The sequence below is a fragment of the Hevea brasiliensis genome, chromosome 6, assembly GCF_030052815.1.
Source record: "Hevea brasiliensis isolate MT/VB/25A 57/8 chromosome 6, ASM3005281v1, whole genome shotgun sequence".
In the NCBI taxonomy this organism is placed as follows: domain Eukaryota; kingdom Viridiplantae; phylum Streptophyta; class Magnoliopsida; order Malpighiales; family Euphorbiaceae; genus Hevea; species Hevea brasiliensis.
This window is the reverse complement of record NC_079498.1, coordinates 35,577,170-35,590,386: the sequence shown is the minus strand read 5'-3', so window position 1 is coordinate 35,590,386 and position 13,217 is coordinate 35,577,170. Positions and strand designations below refer to the sequence as shown.

Here is a 13,217-nt window from a genome sequence, read left to right as displayed (position 1 = left end):
AGAAAGGAGCTGAGAACTTGGTAGCAGATCATTTGAGCATGTTAGTGACACAAGAAGATTCACTTGCTTTGCAGGAACTTTTTCCTGATGAACAGTTATTTAAATTGTAAGGTATGATCCCTTGGTATGCTGATTTGGTGAATTATTTGGTTACTAAGGTTGTGCCTTTTGATTTGAGTAGAACTAAGAAAGAGAAATTGAAAAGTGACGCTAAGTATTATGTGTGGGATGACCCATATTTATGGAAATTTTGTTCAGATCAAATTATTAAGAGATGTGTTCCTGATAATGAGATTCAATCTATTCTTGCTTTTTGTCATGCCTATGCATATGGAGGACATTTTGGACCCAAGAGAACAGGTAGAAAATTATTAGATTGTGGTTTTTACTAGCCCACTATATTTCATGATTCATATTTGATTTGCAAAAATTGTGAACAATGTCAAAGAACAGGAAGTTTAACCCATAAGAATGAGATGATTCAGAATCCAATACATGTTTGTGAGATTTTTGATGTGTGGGGCATTGATTTTATGGGTCCATTTCCTTCTTCTTTTGGCCTTGTTTATATATTACTTGTTATTGATTATATTTCGAAATAGGTGGAAGCCAAAGCCACCAGGACTGATGATTCTAAAGCTGTAGTAGGTTTTATCAAGTCAAACATTTTTAGCAGGTTTGGAGTTCCTAGAGCTTTAATCAGTGACCGGGGCACACATTTTTATAATAGAATTATTGAGGCATTGTTGAGGAGATTTGGTGTTTTCTATAGAATATATACAGCTTATCACCCTCAAACAAGTGGACAAGCAAAGGTGTCTAACAGAGAGATCAAGTCTATTTTGGAAAAAATAGTGAAGCCAAATGGAAAAGGTTGGAGCCTTAGACTTGATGATACTTTGTGGGCTTACAAGACTGCTTATAAGACACCCATAGATATGTCCCTCTATAGATTGGTATTTGGTAAGTTGTGTCACCTTCCTCTTGAGTTAGAACATAAGGCTTATTAGGCTGTTAGACATTGTAATTTGGATTTGTATACTGCTGGTGTGGAAAGAAAATTACAATTGCAGGAATTAGAGGAAATTCGACTTGAGGCTTATGAGAACTCTAAGATCTATAAAGAAAAGACCAAGGCATTCCATGACAAACTAATTCTAAGGAAGCAATTTATGGTTGGGCAAAAAGTTTTATTGTATAATTCCATATTAAAGCTAATGCCTGGTAAGTTGCGTTCTCGTTCGCTTGGACCCTTTGTTGTTACTAATGTGTTTCCTTATGGTGTAGTTAAAATTCAAAGTTTAGGAACTAATAAGGTGTTCAAGGTCAACGGTCATAGACTCAAGCCATTTTATGAAGGGTTTCAGGAGCATACAGTGGAGGAACTCAAATTGAGTAACCCAATTTATATGGCTTAAGGAGCTTTGCCATGTCGAGCTAACGACGATAAACAAAAGCGCTTCTTGGGAGGCAACCCATGGGTGGCTTGTTAGCCACAATCAGATTTATTTTCTTTCTCTTATTTTATTTTATTTTTCTACCATTTTTTTTTCTTTTTTCTTTTTCTTTTTCTTTTCTTTTCTTTTGTATTTCGGCTTTACATTAGGGACAATGTAAGTTTTAAGTGTGGGAGAGGAGAAATTTATTGCTGTAATTTTTTTGATTTAAAAAAAAATTAATAATAAAATAAAATAAAATTTGTTCTCATAAGCTTGATTCATGATTCTATATTAACTCTCGGAGAGAAGTGCTTTGTCCTTGAAATGACTTTTCTATTTTAAATTGAATTTTTGAGATTTTAGGCAAGGTAATAATAACTTTAATGATGGATTTTCCCTTTTCTCCATACCATAGAGCATTTTTTTTCCTGCATAAATCATTTAGGCTTGATTTAATGGTGAAATAATTAGTTATGTGTGCTTTAAACTAGTGTCATGCATATTTCAGAACTTTGTTTAATCTATCAGGGCACTTTATAATATGTAAATGCATAAATTGGGAGAAATAAAAGGTTGAACTTGAAAATTGATCCACTATTTTAGTTAAGCAAACTAACTAGGGGTCTTCATGAACCTCATGTCGATTCTCAGGCCAAAAGCTAGCTAGGATATGAGCAAGGTACTTTTCTGAAGGTGACGGTTGAAATAAAAAAAAAAGTGATAACTGTGACAAGAGAGAAGTACCAATTTCAAATAAAATAAAATAAAATAAAGGGACATTTATATATCCCCTAAGATTTGCAAAGAGCTATAATTGTTGTGCCTTGATAAATTAGCCTTGTGTTTTGGTGTGTATTGACTTAAAATTTTATGGAACTTTAATTGTGTGAGCTTAATTGATTTCAAGCCTTTTTTTTGTGTTGAAAAATTATTGATATATTGGTATGGTGTTGATGAAATTTGTTGTGATAGTTATTATCTTACTTGCCTCTTCTTTCAAATTTTTAATCTTTTGTTAGAAAATGTTGTGATAGGGTGAAGTTAAGGAACTTCTAAGTGGAGTTGATTGAGAGTTTAAGTCATGCTTGAGGACAAGTATGGAATAAGTGTGGGGGAATTTGATAAGTGCATAATTTATTAATTTTACTCCCATCACATTTAGTGTTTTTAGTGTGTTTTTATGTTTAATTCAGTTGGTTAAAATATATTTATCATTTAGGCATATTTTTAGATAGTTGTGAAATAATTGTGTTAAATGGAGAAATTTTTAGCGTTTGACCTTTGCTAAATTTTTCAGGTGTTTCTAAAGTTGTGAGTCTCCAAATTGAGTGCTGTTTAATCCATTAAAAAGCTAAGATAGAGAACTACAAAAGATAAAGCAGGACCAAAGCCCAAATCAGTCTCCAAGGTTGACAAAATGAGTTATGGATCTATTGAAAAAGCCCAGATGTGATGTGCCACGACCAGTTTTGGTATTTATTTTGTATCTGGAGTTTTAGATGTCCAAATGAAGCAAGCCTAAGCCCAATTGAACCTTAAGAGCCACCTCTACAACTTCTATGAAGGGCTGGACGCGAGATGAGGCCATTTTAATTGTCAAAAATGGCAATGAAGTCGTCACTATGGGCTGGACTATCTGTCTGAACCAGTCTCGATTTTTGAGCCATAACTTAGGCTGTAGACCTCGGATTTGGGCAAATTAGTACCCGTTGGAAAGCTAAGAAATAGGAATACAACTTTCCTAAAGAGGGCAGAAGCAGATTCGGAAAGAAAGTTTCTAAAAATCGACCTTGATTTCAGAGATGTGAATGCAAGCTGAAAATCTGCATTTTGAATTTCAAAACTTTTCCTAGTTTGGTTCCTATCTTTGGGGTTAGGTTTTTTTACTATAAATACGTCTTTGAACAGCAGCTAAGAGCATCCCAATTCAAACCTTCGTTCTCCATAGAGCACTTACGTTCTCTATTCTTTCATTTTAGATTTCTTCTTTATCTTTCTTTATTTTTTCTGTAAGCCATGAATATGAGTGGCTAAGTTTTTGATTCAGTTCAAGGGATTCAAGTTCTTATGTATGATTTGTAAGACCAGGTTCTTAATTTAATTTATATCTTTTTGAATATCTATTATTTTCTGATTTAATTATTTTTGATATGTTGAATAATTTGCTAAAAAGGCTTATTAGTTAATTGTTTGATTTGATCAACTGCTAGTTCATCTTCATAATCCATAATTGTTGTGTAAGATTGAACATGAGCAGCAATTAGGTTTTATTGATTATGATCCAAGTTTTCGATAATAACCTAAGGAAATAATAGGGTGGATTAAATGATTTATACTTTATAAATTATTGTTCAGCTTAACTACTTCCTTTTCTTAAAGCAGTTATTAATTTGATGAGGATTGCTTAATACCAACTCAGTTAATAATTAGAGTCAATAAGAGTGCTAGGCTCGAATTGATGAGTATAGGGAAGTCAGGGGTTTACCTCGCTGTTTGGTAAATCTACGTTAAGTATTCAATAAGATATAATTATATTTCTTTTGTCTATGATCAAATCAATGCATTGGAATGCGAATTACCTTAGACTAAAATTTGTTTAATTGGATAGTTTCTTATTTTTAAATCTTAATTTTGGATTTTTTTGATTTCTTCTTTGGATTGTGAATTAACACCCCCCCCCCCCCAACCTTTGTTTCTTTTCCATTACACAAGCGCACGAAATTTAATAATTCAATCTCTAGGGTTCGACCTGGATTCACCACTTACTACAGAAAATATTTCATACTTGGTGATTTCAGTTAATTTAATTTCTGGTGGATTCGATACCCATCAGCCATGTCTTTTTACGTATCTCCTTTCTGAACTCTGGCCCATGCGCCATTTTTCTTTCAAGGCTATTCTTTCAACATCTGATGCACTTGAATTGTATAGATATTTTTAAGCACATTTGTATTCTAAATCATGGCATTTAGACAAGTATTCTCATGCATAATAGTTGATTTCATTAATTTTCATAAATTCTATTGCCAAGCCCTTAATTCCATGTTTCTGCATTATTTTGGGTGTTTTGGTGAAGCCCCAAAGGATGGATGTGCAAAGGAAAGCTTGGAGAGGCAAAAAGACAAAGAATTGTTGCCGATACAAAGTACACGGGTCGTGTAAACCAAGCACCAAACCCGTGTAACTCCTTTCCAGAAGAAAGCTAAGAGAATCGATGAGAAACACAAGTACACGAGTCATGTAAGTAGACCTGTGTAATCTGCAGAGAACCGTGTAAGTCTTTATCGGGAGAACCTTATAAGAACAAAAGTACATGGCCCATGTAAATTGGGCCGTGTAGTTGGCATAGGCCCGTGTAACTTTCTGTGCCAAAACAAGACCACGTGATTCTCCTCCAGCAAGTTACACGGCCCTACTCTACGGGACCCGTGTAGTGACACACGGGCCGTTTACTATGCTGCAGCCTGTTTTCTAACTCGAATTCTCCTCATGTTTTTTGATTTGAATGAGACTCCTAAAGCCTTTTGGACTCAAAATTACCTAACCCTAGAGCAACCAATATAAATTAAGAAGAAAAAACCAGGAAAGGAAGTCGGCCACTGTCGTCGGGAATGCTGCTGAAGGTTGCTGTTGTCGTGCTCTACATCAGTACCAAAAGAAGTCTTTCAGCTAAAGCTCCACAAGATCGAAGCTGAAACTCTCTTTGGTTCCTTCGTTTCGTCTCCTTAGACAGAATTTTATTATTTTATTTCTTTTACATAACTCTCTTTTTATTGTTTTTACTTTTTATCATGACATTTGCTGAACTCACCATGAGTAAGTAGTTTTCTTATTCTGGATTTGGGAGAGTAGCTCTTGTAATTATTATTATGGATGAACATTGAGTTTTATTTATTGGATTTGAGATTCGTTTCTTGATTTAATTTCTTGTGATCTTAATGCATGCTATGTGTTGGTACCCACTTAGTTATGATTATAGATGTTAATTGAAGGACTGAAAGGTGAAGATTAACATTAGAAAATCAAGATCTTAAACCTAGGAATTCTGACCTAGACATAGGCTGATACCTTTGTGGAACCTAAAAATTGGTCAAAGGTCTTAAAGGATTTTAATTGATTTGATCACCATGAAAGTACGGTTCGAGTTAATTACAATACACCCTAGATGCCTTGAGAGAGGATCTAGGATAGCTTAGGACTGATTTCCATCAAGGAAAACAATCCTCAATTCAATAAATAAACGAGATAACATCCCTAGTATGATTCAAGTGTGAAATCTTAATTCCAGAATTGCTTCAAATAAATCATTTTGTTTTAAGTCTACCATTTTAGTGTTTAAAGTTAACAAACTTCATTCCCTAAGTATTCGATAGCCTAGACAGTCAAGATTTCTGTGTAGATTGGTACTTGCTAAACAAAATTCCTCATGGGAATGATACTCTACTTATCACTTTATTACTTGTTAGTGATACGTGCACTTGCGGTAATTGCAAAATAGCAAAAACAACATCCAATCTGATGTATTTCTTTACTCATTCTATTGATTGTTCATAGTCCACAGCCAGATTTTTTTATTAAGGAATCCATAAATCTTTTTTTTTATCCCTTTTTTTGTCGCTTCGCAGGCTATTTTGTGATTGAGGTTCTCTATTTGAATAACCTCTACATTGAATCTGAATATGTAGTCCCTAAGTGATTTGCCTTTGATACCATTTTCTGGGCCAATCCTGTTAGCGTCATTAGAAAAACCATGCGCAAAATAAAATTATTAATATTCTATAAAAGCATTATTATTCAAAAATTTGCCAAGTGGCTTCCAGGGTCAAAGGTTCTATCATATTTGTCTAGGGTTGGTAATTTATATTTTGGTGGGAAAACTTCAGATAATATTTCTTTGCTTGGCGGTGAGCCATCCCCCATTCCGTAATCATCATCTTGAGAGGTTTTTTTAAACTTCTTGATTGCTTGTGCTATTTTCTAACTAAAGGCCTTTACTCAAAATTTGATTTATCATCATCTAACTCTACTCTTTTCATCTTGCCTTTGCTGGTTTCAGATTTCACCTCTCTGATTGGTTTCCCAAATGGTATGGTATTGTGGAAGGTGGAGGTGGTGGTATTGTTATTGGAGTATGGGGTGCTACCCTTGATATTTTATTCATATTCTTTTTTTAGAGATTCCAGCATAGCTTCCATTTCTTTGATTCTTTTGATCACATATTCAGGATTAGAGAGGCCTCCTGGTTGGGTTCCATGAGCTACTGCATTTGATTATACATGTATGGCCATTGGTAGAGTGCCCATATCTCTTAGGATTTCTGAAGGTGCCTTTTTGGAGTTTAATCCTGCGTCAGCCATAGATTTGTTATAAAGGAAAAAGGGGAATTTATAGAAAAACCACGAATAAATGTTTTAAAGAGAAAATGAGGAAAAAAATGCTGGTAGTTTTTTCCCCATAGATGGCACTAACTGATGTTGCCATGGAGTTCCTGGATGTTAGATTTGATTGAGTTGATGGCTTCCTAAAAATCAAAGAAAGAGTAAGGGCCGGTGGTGATTGGCAACCACTCCGATGCTTAAATCAGTAATTTAATTATGGATTGAATATTAGTATAATGATAGTGAAGGTTTTTGTTTGCATACCTGTTTCTAAAGCTTCACCTTATTGATATAATAATTAGGATGGTAACTATACAAAATCTTAGTTGGATCTTCGCTAATTCTTTATTTAAGTTATAACGATAACAATCTTAAAATTATGATGGGAATTAAGCATGATCAATGGTGTGATCTTTATTTGGTCCGAGCTCAATGAGAGCGCCAAACTTTAATCTGTCTAATCTCTTTAGAATGGAGTGTAACGATCTTAGAGTTCTCCTTGGAGCTTGGTCTTCAAGGGTGTTAGGCTTTGAGATAGGAAAGGTTGAGCTTTGCTCGGGTCCGAGCTGGGGTAGGCGGCACGGTCGATTCAAGCTTGGGTGGGCGACCTCTAACTAGGTTGGTTTTACTAGCCTTTTATATCAAGTCTCTACTAAATTCTTTGTGAGCTGTGAAGTTCTTCTTCTTCTTCTTCTTCTTCTTCTGCCTCAAGTGATACTCCATGGGTTCTATTTTTTCTTTTCCAATTTCGATTGTTGGCTATTTTTTATTATTGAATGTAATTTATCTTCTATGCGTTGGGTTGTATTTTTTTTTTCCCAAAATTCAATGGTTGTTGTGATTCTTGGGTTAATGGCACTATTGTAAATCTTTGGGTGATGTGATGAAAACAAGTATTCTTTGGCCTATTCTTTTGCTTACTAGATGGTTATTATGATGAGAGTTGTTTTGATTTTCTTAGTTTTAATGTTAGAGATTCTTGTTTGAATGTTGAATGTGATAGATTTTTCAATCAGAATATGTGAATCGATGGAAATCAATTTAGTAAAAAAATTGATCGGTTAAAACCGAACCAAACAGTTTTTAGTCAGTTGGGTTTGGTTCAATTTAATTTTTCTATGAAATTTGGTTTTTGGTTTTTTTGGTTTGGTTCGAAGCCAAACTGATCTATTGCACACCCATATTAATTCTTGATTTTTAATATTTAGTTAAAGCATACCCATTACCAATATATATATATATATATATATATATATATATATATATATATATATATATATATAAGTTTGTTAATATTTAGAATAATTAATTAAAAAAATAAATTAGTGAAAGTAAGATTATGCACTTAAGAAGTTTTTTATTGATTTTATTATAATAAATAAAATAATATTTAATGAATTAATAATGTTAAAAATTTAATTTATATTAACTATTGTAATATATCCTAAAAAAATTATAATATTAGAAATTGAAAATTTTTAGGGATTTAGCAATGAATATTCTATCGCCAAACATTATTAGCGACGATGCTATATGTATAAACCTCATTGGTAAAGTATTATTGATGAATTTTGTGTCGCTAAAAGACAATGTTACATAGAGAAACCTTATTCATAAAAGTATTAGTCACTAAAAGGTATTAGCCATGGATTGATATGGATTAGCAATAGATTCTTTGTCGCTAATATATGTTATTGGTGATTAATCATTTATTTATTACTATAAATACGTTTTTTTGCATTTTTATAAGTAATAAAAAGTCATAAATAAAAAAATCTAAATATTTCCTTTCATACATTGATATATATTATAAATAAAAAAAATTAAAATTATAAATCCTATCCATAGATACATGTTTATTAAAAAATATCACACTTACCTAATAAATTTACATAAACAATATCTATATATCTTAATGTTTTAAGAAAAAAAGAACACTCATGATGCATTATTAATTAATATCTTAAATTAAAATTTTAAAATATAAAAAATATACTAATACAAAATTAAATTCATATATTAAAAAAATAGAATTATGAAATTACATTCTAATTATAACATTTTCATAATAAACCTCACTTTTTATCTCACTTATTCATACATCTATAATTTTCTAGCAAATTAATATACTCTCATTTTTTATAACATAATAACTAATTTTATATGGCACATGCATCTTATCTTTTTTAAATTATAATTTTTTATTTAATTTTTTTAATTTATTTAAATTTATGATCTAGTTGTAAAAATAATAAATAATAATAAAATTTAAATAATTAATTACAAATCAATTTAGAATGAGAAATATTACATAAAAAACTATATGTTAATAAATCATATTCAATATAAAAAAATAATATATAATAGTTTCTTTTGAAACAAATAAAATATATTACTTTAAAAAAACTCTGTTAAATTAAGAACCTCAACAAATAGAATAAGACAAAACTCTCATATATAAATATGATCGTATAAATATAAATTATATATAGAAAATTTAAGAAAGACATCATATATAAATTATATGTAGTTTATCACTTGATTATTTAAGGGAGAAAATTTTCATTTTTACTAAATTAATATCATGAAATTTTTTATGCTTTTCATATTATCTTTGTATCAACTAACATAATGCTAACATGGCCATTTTTTTTTATTTCAATTAGTGTTATTTTCATGTTTTTACTTTATTTTATATATATATATATATATATATATATATATATATATATATATATATATATATATATATATAGCTAAGAAATTTATAATGAAAATTTTACAATAAAAATTATATATAATAATATTAAAAATTTATCCAAGAAGTTTTTAATTAATTACTTATTTATACATATATAATTAAAATTTTAAATATTTATATTTATTAAACTTTATTATTTTTTATTTGCTTAATTCTATATTTTTATTATCAATGTTATACATAATGGTAGATCAACATACCCTTTTGTATTTTTTTAAAAAATATTTCTTTCCCTATTTATTTTAAAAAAAATTATTGAATATAAGTTTTTACAAATTTTATATTTATTTAAATTATTTAAAATTTTAATTTTAGTGACTAATATTTTTAATTTGTCTTTAAAAATTTCACTCAAAACTTAAGAATAATAATTTTGTCTAATTAATGAATATTTAAAATTAGTTTTACCATCAATTATGAAAATAGATTAAATATTAAGCAAAAAATATATAATTTTTATGGTATAAAAATTTATCTCTATTTATTTATTTATTCCCATAGAGTCAACCTTTTAAATTACTATATATTATAATAATTATAATTTATTATTTTAAATAAAAATTAATTTAAAAATATATCTACACACTTAAACTTTTAAACCTCAAATTTAATTTTTTGATGGTATTTTAACTCTTTAAACCACAAATCATAAATTAAATTCTCTAAAAATTAATGTTCTAAACGACAGTTGAAAAATATTTTAATGAGTATTGATTATAATTTATGAACATTCTTTATTAAGTTATTCCTGATCATTTAAAATTAATAAAATATAAAATTTATAAAAAAAAAATTATTATTGTTTGAGAAAAGTATAATTTATAAATTTTTATTAATTATAATAATTATATAACTATTTTGTTCTCCATTTTTAATTGTATCCTCCTCGAATTGTATATAAAAACTTTTGTCATATCTATATAATATTTTAGTGAATATATTTAAATCACTAAATTGCACATATCGTTAATAAAGATCTAAAAAAAAAATTTTCTTCCCTCACTGCTTTTTATGATTCAATAAATTTTATTTTCCTTCCTTTTACTAAGCATAGTATTACTTTTTTTTTATTTGAAACTTAATTTTAGTTTAGATGATTTTATGCTTCTAAATTGGAATAAAATTGAGAAAAATAGAATTTTATTAATTAAAATTTAGAGTATTAATTATTAGTATAATTAAAAGCCATTTAATTTAAAATTCTTTTTTTTAAACATAAATTCACAATTTTTTTTAAGGAAAACAAATTTATTTTTTAATTTTTTTTATAAGATTTTAATTTAAGTTGTAATAGAAACTTTTATAAATAGGACTATAAGTAAGATGGAGATTTTTAAATTTATAAAAATTTTAAAATTAATATAAATAATTAAAAGGACTCTTCACAAGTGAGGGCTCTTCATTATCGGCACCTGTTTGGCTCTCGTCTATCATCTTCCGCTCTGGATTCTTATCACCTTTCACAGTCTGGATTCTTCCGGTCTCTGGTGCCCTCTTCGCATCTGGTAATTTCAATAGTTAATTTTATTAGGTTTTGGTTTATCATACTCTGAAGAATTATTTTCTTTTTGTTATTTCTAAATGATGTGAATTTCTTAGATTTTGGTATTCAATTCATAACCATAGAAATAGAATTGTCCCATAAATGAAAAATAAGGATTCTTAGAACTTGAAATATATATATATATATATATATATATATATATATATATATATATACACACACACACACGTGTGTGTGCGCACTTTTGTTTCTACTGGGTTTCTTGCAGCTGGAAATAGAATTTTACTTTTGGCTCTCATTCTGTTGTTAATTGGATGCGCAATCTCGTAGAAATTGGTACTCACCTTTCTCTCTCTCTCTCTCTCTCTCTCTCTCTCTTTAAGATTGGGCATTTGTCTCTGCCTCCTCCAGTGAATGTCGAATCCTGAACAATTAATGAATCTAAAATACTTATTCATGAAATCTCTCTTCTTCTCAGCTTTGATTTTCTAGCTCTTCTTTTATTTTTCTCTTTTTGATTCATTTAGCTATTTACTTTGTCAAAGCATTGGGTTTTTTTAATTCACTTTGTTGTTCTTTTACTGAATTTAATTGCATTTGAATTCATTTTTTAATTTACTGGATTTCATTTTTCTTCTATCAGGTACAATTCTTATGTTCTTTCTAAGGCCTTATTTTCAAAGCCAACAAGCTGACAAAAACTGTAAGTTAGAGGGAAGTTTTCACTAGAGCACTCTTTACTTTCTGATATTTGAGATCAAATTGAGGGAATATTGAAAAATTGCTTGCACTTTTGTTGAATGAAAATAGTCAGAATGGCCTTGGTTTAAACTTTGTTTCAGAAATTTTGTATAAATTAGCCATTGATGATATTTTAACGCATTGGCTTTGGCATTGATTTTTTATTATTATATTTGGGGGAAAGAATGATGGTTTGGAGTAAGATTCACGGGTGTTTCACTATAAATTACAATATGTGGAACTCAAGGGTGTTTCTTTTTCTTTTTCTTTTTCTACTTGAAAAAAGAGCTAAAATTCTTGTTTGGGGGCCTTAGAATTGTCTATATTGTGGCAAGCCTGATCTGTAAAATTGATTGTACTGCCTAAATGAATATTAATTTAGTTATTATACAATTTAGGATAAAAATTTTGCTGTCTCCCACAAAGGAGAGTGAATCTTAATATGCTACTTGCTTACCTTGCTTCCAGTTTGGTTCTTCTCTTTGCTCATTATTACTTAAGCTTTCGACTTGGTTCTTTGATTATCTTTGGATTTCTTATAAAATTCCTAATTCTTTTTAATTGGGTGTATTATTTGTTATCTTTGACAGAACGAAACCATGGTAGCAATTAAAGCTCCACGTGGCACTACTTTGGAAGTCTCAGATCTTGATGAGGTAATCCCATAAGCAGACGCCGGTCGATCAAGTACAAAATGCATAATTTTTGTGCATGCATACTCAATATGGGCTATTAACTATCCCCAAAGGAGATACAGGATAGTCCTTAGAAGTACAATGGGTCCCATAGATGTTTATCTTGTCAGGCACTGTTCCTTCTTATGCGTTTTATATGACTGGTGAGACAAACTTCACATTAGTGGAATGGTTTATCCATTGAATTTTTTGAGACTTTTAAATAACTATTCTGATCCCTCTCCCCGTTGCCCCTTCACATTAATTAATTAATTTGCCATTATTTTGAATGTTACCTATTGGTGGGATACAAAATTCATGTAAAACCTGCCTTCAGTTATGTATAAGCTCTTTATCAGTTTGTTGGTCTCAGTCTTTGATGGTTTGGAAAATTAGGAACAACTGCTCTTGCGGAAAGAATTTCTAATTCGGTACAAACAATTCAATTGTTCAAAAGATACTAGATTGCATATATAAACTTGCAAAATTCGCTTTAAAGTGCCTAATGATTGACCTTGAATTAGTTTATCTAAAATAGCTGTGATGAATTATTTGCCAGTGGTCTGTTCTTGCTTCAATGAATCATCTCTAATGTATTTTTTATTTATTCTAGTGCTATATGGTAGTGTTGACGGTTGATGCACACACCCATATGTGCCATATGGTAGTGTTGTAAAATGCATCTGTCATCACAAATAATCTTTAGATTGCAAAGGAGCT

At 29.9% G+C, this 13,217-nt stretch overlaps 1 long non-coding RNA gene across 1 annotated transcript; it reads left to right on the top strand.

Moving 5' to 3' along the window:
- The first annotated feature begins 10,929 nt into the window (after positions 1–10,929).
- On the top strand, positions 10,930–12,855 carry LOC131180816 (uncharacterized). Its single transcript, XR_009149497.1, has 3 exons — positions 10,930–11,083; positions 11,726–11,785; positions 12,414–12,855. It is a non-coding gene; the product is annotated as an uncharacterized LOC131180816 (long non-coding RNA).
- Positions 12,856–13,217: the final 362 nt, after the last annotated feature.